The 13,426-nt window shown below is 39.6% G+C and overlaps 1 protein-coding gene across 3 annotated transcripts in view; it reads left to right on the top strand.

Annotated features, from left to right (window-relative positions):
• ZBTB20 (zinc finger and BTB domain containing 20) overlaps positions 1-13,426 on the top strand; it is a 504,648-nt gene that overhangs the window by 220 nt on the left and 491,002 nt on the right. The gene's annotated exons all lie outside the window — the stretch shown is intronic.

The following is a 13,426-nucleotide window of genomic DNA, read 5'->3' as shown; positions in this document are numbered from 1 at the left end:
CGTATTCCGGGAGGGAGAGGAGCGGAGCCTATAGTCCTGGAGGGGGGACGGTTCGCAGTCGCCGCCTCCCGGAGTTTTTTCACTGTCCCGAAAAAGTTTGGGAGCCGGCGGGGCACTCCTCTGAGGGTGCGCACGGCCGGAGAGGGAGACTTGGCACCGACATTGCCCCCGCTTGTCCCCCCCCGCGCCGCTCCTCCTCTTTCTCTAGCCGCGCCGCTGGCAAAAGTTGGCGGCGCTCGTTTGTGAGCGAGTGTCGGGGAGGGAAGAGATGTCCAAGAATCGTCTGGACGCAATCCTATACAGTGTGCTCTGGGATGACCCCGCTCTAGCAGAGAGGTTGACCCGGTGTGGCCCCTTCCAACCTTGCCTGGCCTGTGATTCAGTGGTTCTGAGAGGGCAGGTCGGGGTTATCCCCCGGGAGCAAGGCAGTGCCGGTGCCCGGGATGCCCCGCGGGATGCGGGGTGAGAGCCGGGCTGGAGAGGAGCTGCTCGTCCTCCCGCACCGAAGACCTCAGTTGCTTGGGGGGTTTTTGGGTTTGGTTCGGTTTTGATGCCGTGCCCGAGGGCTCACGGAGCAAATCAGCTGTTCCCATTTTCCCTGCTGGGGCTCTGGCAGCGCGGTCCCACCCGAGCGCACCGCGAGCGCTTCCGACAGCGCTTCCAGAGCCGTCGGTCCCTCGTCCTTTCTCCCAGCGCCGGGCAGCTACCTGTGCCGAGGGGACAGGCTCGTGTGCCCAGCTCTCTGTATCCCTGTCGGCAGGGAGGGGGCTCGGCGTTTGTCAGTCGGAGCGCAGGAAATAAGTGGATTTGCAGGTTGAGAAGGAAACGGGCTGCCGCACTGCCCTTCGCGTTCCCAGACTTCGCCTCCTTTTGTAGCCGAGCAAGTCGGTGATTCTGAAGTTAAAAGTCCTCCTGTCAGCCTTGGAGCCCTCCGTGCTGAATGGCAAATGGGAATTTGTGAGAAAGTAAGACTCACTGTCGAGTAAAACAAATTAATGTACAAAGCCTGAAGCTCGGCTCTCTGAGCAGAGTAATTATTTAGAAGCAAAAACTATCTTCATAAAAGCTGTTATTGTCTACAGCTACTGGATCACAGTCCTGAAATCCGAGGGCCTTTCTGGGTCTTTCTGAATGCCTGGGATGGGTTCTCAAATAGAAATGATGTTTTGGAATTTACGGGGCTGAGGTTGTAGAAATGCAGAACCATTTCGCAGCTGTGATCTCGGGGTGCTTTGCAAGAAAGGGTAACTTAAGACAAAAAAAAAATTTATGATAGGAAAGTACTGTATCCTTCTCTTACACACACAAAAACCCCTCAGAGGCAAGAGCTCTTTCAGCTGTTCAGAGGATGCAATGAGAACAGTATTAGAGCTGACTGGGAGGATCCTTCCGTCCCCAGTGGAAAATGTGGTATTTGTGAAGTTGCAGTTTTCTGCAAGAAAGTTCCAGTTTTACTGGGAAAAAAAAAGTTATATTATTCTGACCGGAAAATTAAAGTGATGGTTCATGGCTACCTGCCTTGCAGACTTCTGTCAATTCTACTTTCTGCTTACAGGGAGAAAGCACAGTTAATAAAATCTTCCTCTTAGAGACTTGCATCTTTTTTTTTTTTTTTCCTTTTTTTTCCCCTGTTTTCCCCCTTTAAAGGAATTGCTTGGAATTTTTATTCCACAAAAGATGTGAGAGTTTTACTTCTTACTCTGAAACAGAACTAAATATTTTTTCATAGCACAAAAATTCCAGTATTTGGCCAGACCGATTAAAAACTTCTGGAAACTTGGGGCCAGATCTTTGGCTTGTACAAACTGGCTAGTTCCATTGTGTTTAGTCCACAGAGGATTTGGCCCTAGTTAATTAATGGTTCGCCCGAGGTCGTGCAGCGAGTTGATTTTTAAAGCTGGAGACTGAATCCAGAGCTGTTATTATTCAATCCTGTCATATATCTTGAAGTTTACTGCACAACATTATATTTTTCTTAGACAAGCTGGATTAATAAGTGGCAGAATTCACAAGGCTCTGATTGCAACTTTTCTTAAAAATCATGTTCTTAAAAAAATCTATTCAATCGTGATCTTACTAGAAAAGCGAGTAAATATGTTGTAATTAGTGCATAGGTGACACTGACTACCGAGGGAAAGAGAGGCCTGAAAAACTGCTTTTGTTATTTAAACCTCTCTTTCAAAGTACAAAAGCATTTGATTGGCACTTCACTGATTTAATAGTCCATTTGTAATGCAGGAAGAACATTACAGAAAATTTTAGCATTATTTTAAATCTCATCATTTAATCTGTAGGTGTTTTTAAAAAAATCCTCATTTCTAGGAGAAGAAAACTTTCTGATAGCATGTGGAATCTGTGACTTGTCAGTTAAAGAGATGAATGCCTTGTGTCCTCCAAAAAGAAATGGTTTATGAGTCTTAAAATGTATCCTGTTTGTTGTGTTAGCACAAAAATGAAATACAAGAAAAATCCTTCTGGCTGAGGATTTTATGTTTCATCCTATTGTGATGTAACATTAGGAATGGAACCTAAGGCCTCTGGTTTAAAATCAGGTTTGCCAGCATTCATATTAAAGTGAAGAACTGTTCAGATCCTGTGCAGCAGCAGTGCCAGATGTATGAGATACCAGCTAGCCCATTCGATCATATGAATTTACAGAGATAGTCTTTCACTTGTACTTGCATAAAGATGCTTTGTGAAGACCGATTTTTTTTTTGTTTTACACGTGGGGAAGATACAAAGGCCAGAAATCCAAACAGACTGTCTGCACATACCCCTTTTCCCCAATGCTGCTGACTTTTCAGGGAGAAATAAAATTTCATAAAGTTCATAAAGGCTTGTCTCTGCCTTCCAAATGTTTGAGGAGTAGCTTATTGCTAAAATATTGTATGCTAGAAAGATTCCGAATTAAACAGCACTGAAATGACTTCCCAATGTCAAAGAGCAGTCAGTGACAGAGTTTGAACAGACCTTCTGCCTCCCAGGCCACAGCTGCACCTATTGGCTTCATTGTCCCATCCCTCCTACGCACATGCATGCCTGGCATTGTTTTGGAAATACAGCAGAAACGTGATAATTCAAACTGATGACTTGGAGAGCCAGTTGTGGAATTAATTTATTGGGTAAATTAATGACTAGATATGCAGGCAGATTAAAAAAAAATAAAAGATGGTGTGTCATAGTGTATGGTTTGTTCTGTTACCTCAGTGTGATTTATTTGTCACTGCATGAATTGATTATCCTGGAAAATATTTTTTTAGAAATTTTGTGAGTAAAGTCTTAAATCTCAGCATGGTTCTGTTCTTGTTATGTAAATCTGTGAGGGGAATTGGGTTTTCAGCTCTTCAGTGACGAGTTATAATTTGGGATTAGAAATTAATCCATAGCACCTATTTTGTGGCACAGGATTTATAGCATGCCTCAGAGGTTAAACCATAGCCTTAGTATACTGATCTGTGCTGTAGTCTTATTTGATTTTGGCAGGGCTGCCTGTCTAAGACAAATAGGATTTGATCCTTGCTGGGTAACCTTGGTAAAATTCCAGGCAGCCCTCAAGACTTACTATTTCCATCTTGGTATCAGAAAATAAGTGTGTTCTTTCTGTTTATTTTTCACAGAGCCTCAGTGTTGTTCAGTATAGTTTGTCATGTGAGGCTGTAAATCCCTTGAAGCAAGGTGGAATTTTAGATTTGCAAACTGTTCCCAAATGATTGCATGTATATCATGAAGAAAAAGGCAGTCCTCTAGCCAAGAATGGACAGTACTTACCGAGTTTAGCTCATTAAGATTCCAGAGTGACTGCAGATATTAATGTAGAAGATGCTATGGGGAAAAATAATTATTTTTAATTTGCTCAAAGTACCAAATTAATGTTAAGTAAGCAGAATTCATCTGTAATTGCCCGAGAAATCTTACCAGCAGTTTAGGCTCTCTAAAGAGGTATTGCAGAGAGTGTGCACAAATCATTACATCATTGATAAACAAACAAACAAAAAAAAAATCTCAAATTGGCAGCTATTAGTAAACTTTGCTTGTTTACCCTTACATAGTCATGCTGACCCTTGATCTTGGGTATCAGAGCAACTCAAGCAAGTAAAAATTCAGTTACTTAATTTTCATGAGCGATATATTCACTGAGAGGAATCATTGAGCATATCTGAAACAGAAGAAAATAGTTGCCATTGACCACTTTTCACAGCCAGAGGTGATGTGATTTTGGAAGGTCTGTGTTGCTTGGGGAAGTCCTGTGTTCGTGGCCTGAGTAGGGTGAACAGGGGAAAAAAAGAGATTTTGGTGTGTAGATTATTTTGTGTTTACCAATATCAATGGATCTCAGATTATACTCTGATTTTCCCAGATATTCATGAAAGATACCTCAAGGTATACCAGAATAAGTCATTTTGTTATCAAATTTTCTTGTAAGAGAAAGTTCTAATTTTGACTCTTTAACAGCTTATTCAAAGAAATAATTATACCTTCAGCTTTCCTCATTTTTTTAATCCAATATGGGTTCCAACCTCATTCTTGCTTCTTATATTTTCTTGAAAGCATATTGAAGACTGAGTACTTATTTACTAGTCTGGGTTCCTGGCTTAAGACTTGGGCCTCATGAAGTTCTCTGCCATGAATAGCATATTTGACTTTAGGGAAAGATTGCTCAGTCTTTGTTTCCTATCTCTACAACAGGAGTAATACCATGTGCTGTCATCACGAATATTTGCAAAGGTATGTACGTGGAGAATTCCAAAATGCAGCCATCAGGTTTATAAATAATATTTAAAGTAGTAATTTCAGGTGGTAGGTGCCAATTTTTTTCCATTGGCTGTTTGGTTTGACAATAAATGCCAGTGTCAGTAGTTTTATAAACTTTGGTGTAGTTATTCTGGGTTTGCATCAGAAAACAGAAGGTGGCTTAGACATGAATTTCCTCTTTGAAATAACTGAAGTGACATCAGTGGAATTATACGGGAATGATTTTGGCATTGATACTGGTGAAAGACATAGTGCTCTCTGAGTGCTTTGGCCTCATACAAAGTGAGCTGTATTAGTAGTACAGGAGTTCAAAGCTTCTTCGGAATTGTAGTCTCCTCGTTACCATTTTAAGTTTTCAAGTACTGCTGCTAGCAAGTACTGTTTCTGGTAAAACTTCCAAGATTCAAAAATGTGTGTCTCCCGCCCCATAGTAATTGTGCACACAATTATTACTTCATTTCCCATATGACTTTTAGCATATCCGTTTGACTAAAGCTTAAGAAAGTAGAAGTTTTAAAGCATTTTTGTACCATACTCCAGTCAGACATTTAGGCTGCTTTTCTTATACATAACACTTTCTATTTCCAGACACTGTAAATATCGGCCTTCAGAATAGCTTTGTGCAGTGTTTACCCACGTCACTTTATGGAAGATGAAGAAAGCAGAAAATACCCACTGTTTCCAAAACTGGTGATAATTTTTAACTGCTTGTATTTTTGTATGCATCTTTTGAGACCCTGACACTTTATTTCCTCCACCACTGGTTCTGTACAGTTCCATCTCCCACTGGTGCTGGTTGTAAGTTGCAGTCATTAAGCGTAACTACCTCAACGTAAATATTGATCACTGTCAAAACTCATGCAGAAGTTATGGCTTTTAGATGCAGTCGAACCAGGGCAAAGTTCTGGGAAACAGGTTGTAAGTGCCTGAAGTTTGGGCATCTAGAAAAGCTGTCATTCTTCTCTATTTTTAAATGTACCAGAATGAAATTAGGGGTTGAAATGGCAAGTGCTGCTGTTCTTCTGTTAAAAGCAGTAATATCTGTTTTGTTAAGCAGTTTTCTGTTTTGTAACTGTAAAGTAAATAAATAAAATCTTTGTGCTGTTTAGGTGGAGTTTAAATGTGGGGTCCAGATTGTCTCCGAAGCAATTTGTAGGACATCTCCCCCATTGTAGTCTATGAATAACACCCACTGAACTCAATGTGAGGGTTTTTTTATCGTGTGTCTGAAAAGAAGAGTCCCTATTTATAGCATTCAAACGTTGGCAGGTGCAAGACTGGTGAGAAATGTTAGTCTCACACATACAAACTAGTTGTTTGGGAGAGACTTCTACGTGGTGGGAGCTGCTCCTCGCTGGGCCGCTAGAATCAACAGCATTGCTCAGTGGCTGTCTTCTTGTTGAGATCAATCAGCTTGCATTTTCAGGAGTGTGTGTAACGAAGAAAGGCCTGATGGTGCTGATTGCAGTAATATACTTAGCTATGGCAGCCTTAGCTATTATTTATAGAAGTGCTAATTATATCAATAGAAATAGCAATATTAATACTGTTAAGTGTCAGAATCCACGCTTGACAGCATGAACTAAACACAGCTACTGTGAAACAAAAGCAGCCAGCTTGTCTCCCTTGTCAAACCACCAATATGCGTTTCAGGAAGAGTACACACCCACCTTAATTGCTTGGGGTCTCACCATTTTTGCTCATCTTGTTATATCACTATCATTTCAAGCAGAAAGCTCACAAGACCGGCTGTTCCCATGAAGTGTAGACTGTATTCAAAGTCAGTCTGGAAAATTCAAACTGTGACTGAAAGTGTTACAGTGGATTCTAGTTTAAAGCTGTCATCCTACAATGCTGGAGACTGCAAGTGTCTTGAAGTTCAGAATCTGACCCAAACTTTTTTTTTGTCTGTATCCTACCACTTTCCTACCACTTCTTGTTTACAACATAGTTGGTGAGGAGGCACGTAGATTTCAGTACCCACAGTTACCTTCAGACTATGTTATAGCCAGCCTTAATTGGCATCTTTTAAAGGGCAGAAATCATATTACCAAAAAATAAACAAAACTAAAAGAAAACAAGAGCATATTGAGACTTATTGTCTGGCTGCTTTTTTAACATTTAAAATATGCTTGATTTCCTGTCACAGCTCTTCTTACATCTGCCTACCTTCTTGTGACAGTGTTTTAGACTGACTTCCCACAGGAGCTTACAAATCAAGCAGGTTAATGTCTTCATTAAAACTGAATAACAGTTTACTTTGGGAAAAAACATATTAAATATTTCAGGATATTGAACACCAAACTACTATTAAGCTTTAACTAATGCATTTACTTTGCTGACACTTGCTCTCCAATGGGACGTGTAGCTCAAGTTAATGTCACTCGAAGTGATGTTTAAGACTTCATGAGAAAGTGTTTCCAATCCCTTCTAGATGATTTTACTCTAATTCTATCACTCTGTACTTGAGAAAAAGTTTTAAATAAGTTATTTCAGCAACTTGCCATCCTTATTTTGGAAGTGTACTGGGTATAAATGTCTCCTTTAGAGTTTTAAATAATCCTTTCTGTGTCCTAGATACATGTGGTGCATTGTGTAAAGAGAGTGACAGGCTGTTGGCCTCTGGACACATAAAGAATGTCCTTAGCATTTCCTTTGGGAGGAAAATACAAAGATTGTTGCAAACAGAAAAGGTTTGGGTTTTGTCATCCATAACTCCGATCTACCTTAAGGCGTGACTGATTTAGTGGATCAAGGGCATAGAAATGGAGGCACATGGCCAGTAGGTCAAGGTTTCTCAGCTGGCAAGTGGAGATATTCTGCGTGGGCTGCTGTTACTGCAGAGCTGCGGGCTTGTGTCGTTCTCACTCTCTGCAGAACCCATTTGCAGTGATGCCATGTGGGACACAGGGGCATCCCATCAGTAATAGGAATGGGGTTTGTTTGGGTTTCTTTTGTTCATGTTACACTGCAAATTCTGTTGGTGTAATTTGCTTTATCAGCTCTTTTGTTTTTGTTGGGATTTTTTTTGACCTCTTCATTTGGCAATCCTCCAGTTTACTTATCTATTATCAGAGCTATGTCAGACAGTGATGCGTCATTCTTTCTGGATCCGACTGCAGCAGCATCCCAATATATGATGCAATCAAACAACATTCCTACACTGGCGGATTTAGACCAATCCTTTTGAAGTTTGTTAATGTATCCAAAATCAAAGCCACTTTCAGTTCTACGCTGTAAGAATACTGATACTTTGTTGTAACGCTTCTCATCCTTGGTCTGTAATAATCCTGGAACTCTTCGGACGTCCCTTTAAACTCTGTGAACAGGTGATCTGTGAGTAAATCTTCCTGAGGAGTTACAAACTTTCTTGAATTATTTACATCTACTGTAGGAATTCTGTCTTGGGCTGATTGCATAGATGATACAAACTGAGTGATGCAGAAAGAAATGGAGGATGTGCTTAGAACATAAAGATATGCCGTAGACTCATGAATACATTACATAAAAAATAATTCCTAGTGTAATGCTGCTGGCTTATGCTGAGTTAACTTCAGGGAAAAAAATTGTCCACAAGACTTAGGATCTTGGTTATAGACATAAAGAAATGGTTGAGAAAGATAAATGGCTTAGAGAATAATTTATACAATAGGACAAAAAACCCCCGCCTGGTCTAACTACTAGTGGGTATCTGAAAGACGTCATTGCTCAGTGGTGATGTTCTGGAATATAATGAGCACTAGCCTCATCTCATTTCACAAACATGGTAATTCCTGGTAGGACAAGAGATAATTAACTAGTGCACATGCAATATGTTTTGTTTTGTTTTGTTTTGATTTAATTTTAACTGATGATCACAATGTATTTAAGTTCATTAGAGTAGAAAAAAATAATTATTAGTTTTAGTAGAATAATTCTGTGGGGCGCTCCACTTTTTGAATAAACAAATACAGATCAATATTTTCTTGAGTCTACTGGTCATGGACATTTATTTAGTATATTGCCATTCACTCCCTTTAAGTAGTTCCACATGTCACATTTTTGGGAATTTTACATTTGTGACTTGAAAACAAAAATTGTTGTGCCTAATCCTCCCTCACAAGATAAATAAGATAGACTTTTTTTTGTTACCACAGTGGTTGAGTAATTATACTCTTGTGGTGCAGATACATACTCAGGTTCATTATTTGCTTTCTGAAAGGCCTCATGGACAGTTATTAAGGCTTTGCATTTTGTTCCAGTAAAATGTAACATTTTGGTCAAAGAATGTCAACTTAATGGAACAGAAGTTACCAAAACACAAGCACTGAGCACCCCTTTTTCTATGATGGCTCATCTTGGTGCCACCGGGAGACATTCATCCAGCCTTGCTGCCCTACCCCAGTTCTGTGGATGCCATTCTTGGGCTTACTTGGGCATACTTGGGCTGACAATGGGATGCTTTTTACCTAAGCCACACTGCTCCTCGACAGCATGATAACCTGGACCTGATCTGATAAGCATGCTAACTCCAGATTCCCAATGAATATTGATGTTATTTGCATGTGTACATTCTAACAGGATCTGGGGAGTCCCAGATGAGATCAGTGCCCCATCCGCTGCTGCTGGGTATTTTACATGCTGTAAAAGAGGTGCTGCATCAGGAAGTTTTTAGTTAAAAAGGCAAGTCAGGAGAGAGGTGAGCAGAACAAAATGTTAGAATTTCCTCTGTTGTAGTTGCAGAGCAAGACACAGGGAAAAAGTAGATTATTTTATTGGGATAATCCGGGGAAAGGAAATAGAGGTTTTCAGAGGCAACTAACTCCCACTAAAGCAAGTATGGGAGTGATGTGCCAACCTGCCATTTGTGCCTTTGAAAATTTCCCCAGGGAGTCTATAGTAGAGCCAAGCATTGAACTCTGATCTTCAGTCACCGACCAGACAATCGTTCCTTTCTGCTTTAAGTGTTTTTAATTGAAAAATACCATCTGAACAGTGTCTGTAAAGAATTACTTTTCCTCAGAACCTCCAAAAGAAAAGCAAAATGATGTGCTGCAGCAATAAATTAACCAGGGATCAAAATAAAAACCACAGTCTTGTTATGAAAACCAGAACTGGTAAATACTGTGAATTTATGACACCACTGGAAAAATAAATCCACTGTGGTAAATGTTAATACTTTTAGAACTAAAGATTTTTGGTTTAATTATTAAACTATTCAAAACTCTTCTAAGCAGACTTTACTTGCAAAAGCTACAGAATGTTTAAAAAAAACACAGAAGTTCATCCCTTGCTTTTCTGCAGGCACTATTTAGATCTATGTTGGTGTTTGTTTCAGAGAAGAGTATAAAACTGAAGTCCACATGACCCTATCTTACTCTCCCCAAATAGCAGTAACACTTTTCCTTTTATATAGAATTGTACATATATTCACTCACACGTTCTCATCACTTTCTTAGGAGGTAGAGTCTTTTCCCACTTTGCAGGTTGGGAAACACTGGCAGGACTCAAGGTTACACAAATCCAGAGAAATCGTGAGAGTCAGATTACGCTGCTGGAATGACCCATGTTCAGGCCACTCCGACACGTCCCCTAATAATATTTTACAAGCCTGAGCCATCTGTGTGTGATGAGATCAGAAGTAAGGAAGTCTGTAGTTGCCAAGAGAATTTTAGCAAGCAGAACTGTACAATTATAAAGAAATCCTATAGCATCAACAAAAGAAGCTCAGAAAATATTCACACTGACTCTTTTTGACTCTTAACTGGAGACTATTCCTGTTAAATTTTAAGAGTTTGTTCTTCCTGTTGCACACCTAATCGTTATTGACGGTATTGTGAGCTTTGCATACATTATTAGTAGTCTCCAAAATGGCTAATCCCATATTTTGCAAAAGCAAGAAGACATTGCTGCTGCATCTCTCTGTGCACTTGGAGGGGTAGTCAACCTCTACCTCTTGTCTGCATCCCAGTGGTTTGGCTTCCTTCCCCTCACAGACACACAAACATGCACAAGCTCAGAAGTACCCCAAACAAGAGACCCCCTGAGAATTCCCTGTCTGCTTCTGATCCATGGACTTCTTGCCATGTGTGGACTTGACATCAGTGAGATGGGCTATTACTTATGTCTTTCTTCTTTTACTTTGTGTAAGATGAACTTCACAAAAACAAATAAATACAGAGTATAGGCTTTTCAAAAGCTCTCAGCATCAGTTTCACTGTTCTCCCTTTGAACACAACCGGGACTTGACTGGAGGTGGAATTAAGCCCACATTCAGCATTTTCAACTCTCGCAGTCATAGAAGAATTTATAATCTTACAAAAGGGATTCTGAAGTTCTTCAAAGGGTAAGAATCTTTAGCTCTCAAGAGTGGTTCTGCTTCTGGAACAGAAAGTCCCTTGAGCTGCTTTCTTGGTTTCTATGGGTTAAGTTCAACTAGGCTTTCTCTCAGTTTGTTTTATTAGAAAATGGTATTTATTTGACTGTGGTATGCTACCTAAAATTGTTATAATTTGTTTCTTTATTTCCATAAACATTTCTCTGTTTGTTTTGGAAGAGTGGTTACTTAAGGAAAAAAACCCAACAAAGGAAGCTTAAAAATATATTGCTTGTCTCCCATATAAAATTTTCTCTTGTAATCAGTATATATAATTTTCCTATAGTACCAATCTAAGCAAAAAAAAAAAAAAAGGCAAACAAAAAAGAGAGAGGGAAGAGAGACATTAGAATCTATTTTCAGGATGGCATATCAGACCACATGCACTTATGGGGTAGAAAAGATTTATTATTTTGGGCAGTACAGTGGAACTTATGAGAAGCTTTCTTTTTTTATACAAAGTTAGTTCAGAGTAGATTAAAGTTTATTTCAAAGTCAGCATATTTGACCTCAAGCATCATAAGAGTCATGTAGAACTGGCTCATGCTATTAAATTCCTACAGCCAACTCCATAATAATGATTAATTTCTTTCATAAACTCTCTTCATAATTAATACAGGTTTCATTGTGGGCACTGCTATTCTCATATTGATTATCTCTACAATTTAGATTGGACTCGTAAAATGATGTCTTTGTTTACTCTGATGGCCAGACATTTATTTTACTTGGATAACTCTCATCATTTGCAAACTGGACTGGGGATATTGCTATCATAGAAATTAGAAATATTTCAGACCTATTCCATGGAAGAGCAGGGTTAATTTTTTGGCACCTGAGATTAATAATACTTTAGTGTTTTCTGATTCTTCTCATCTGAGAATCTGAGTTCTTTATGAACAATTAATTAAGCTTAAAGACACCCTTCTGAAATAGGAAGGCATTAGTAGCCTCCTCCACTGGATAAACTCATATTTAAAGATGTTGACTGATTTAGTTCAAGTCACCTGTCAAGTTGTCTACATTCAAGCTGGATATAACCCATATTTGCTGATTACCTATCTTATCCTTCAGTTCTGAGTTTTTCTCACCTGGCATGACAAGTTTTGATGTGATGTAGTTCCTTTTGGCAAAATGCTTATTTAAAAAAATTATAATAGCTGGGTATGCTTTAGCTGCTTGAACAAGTAAAGACCTTTCTTGTTGCTTGTTTCTTCTCAAAAATAATTTAGTTTTATTTCTAGGAGTCTTTAATAAAAGACAGTAAAATCAGTAGACTTCTAAGACTCTAATAATCCCTAGTAAAAAACCTCAAAACATGATTTTCATGTTTCAGACAGACTTCAGGAGAAGCAGCTTTAATTGGAAAAGCAAAAAATAGTGAATGGTGATATAGAGAAAGTAAAGAGCCACAAACCAGATTTTTTGACTTTACCCTGTGCTCTCCATGCAAAGTTGTGCAACAGGTGAGCCTTTCTCTTGGTCAGTCTTGTGTATGTTAACAATGTAAATCTACTTTATTGCAATATTAAAGGAAACCCTTCTCCTACAGCTGAGAGATCTCAAGGATGAGGGCAGTACATTTTGTTTAGTTCTGTTGCCCAGACCCTGGAGGGTCCAGAGCCCCATGGGAGCTGCTGAGCTCTCCTTATTTTGTTAACTTCAGAGGGTGCTGGAGGAAAGTTGCAGTGACTGGCAGAAGTTAATCTTTGGAAAGCCTTGGACACAAACAGGAATTCCATTTTTTGAGTTGAATTCAGCCATCCTGCTGTTGCCAAACTTACAAGCAGAAGGAAATGTGGATGTAAAAAGCAGCACGTATATACATATTAATGCTTCCAGTACAACATCCCCCACGCCTGAGGACAGTAAGTGCAGCTGAGGACATAGTGAGGTTTACAAGAGTACCTCACATGTTGAGATGCTTTATAGTCCCCCCTGTGAATAGCCTAGTGAAAACCATATGTGAAATATAAATATACTGGTACTTAAAAATGGAGCTGCATTCCAGCCTTTTAAGTTAATTTTGTAACATGCTGCATCTGAGGGTTTAATGTGTGTTGTATCCAATGCTAGCTGAATACTGCAGGGCTTAATAAATGCAGTGTGTACTGGAGACACCAGAGGGTCTGATGGAAGACGTGAGAGGAGGAGAAGATGGCGGAAATAACACATTTTAGTGAAAGAACAAATCCGGTTTGAACCAACTGCATGTTTGCTTCCTTCAGTCTGAAGCCAACAATGAACTCCCGTTGTCATGCTGAGTCAGTTGGCTGTGACTCACTTTATCAGTCTCAAAATTGTCCAGCATTTCATCAGAAC

Source organism: Sturnus vulgaris, chromosome 2 (assembly GCF_052056855.1).
Source record: "Sturnus vulgaris isolate bStuVul1 chromosome 2, bStuVul1.hap1, whole genome shotgun sequence".
Lineage (NCBI taxonomy): Eukaryota > Metazoa > Chordata > Aves > Passeriformes > Sturnidae > Sturnus > Sturnus vulgaris.
This window is presented reverse-complemented; position numbering and strand designations above follow the sequence as displayed.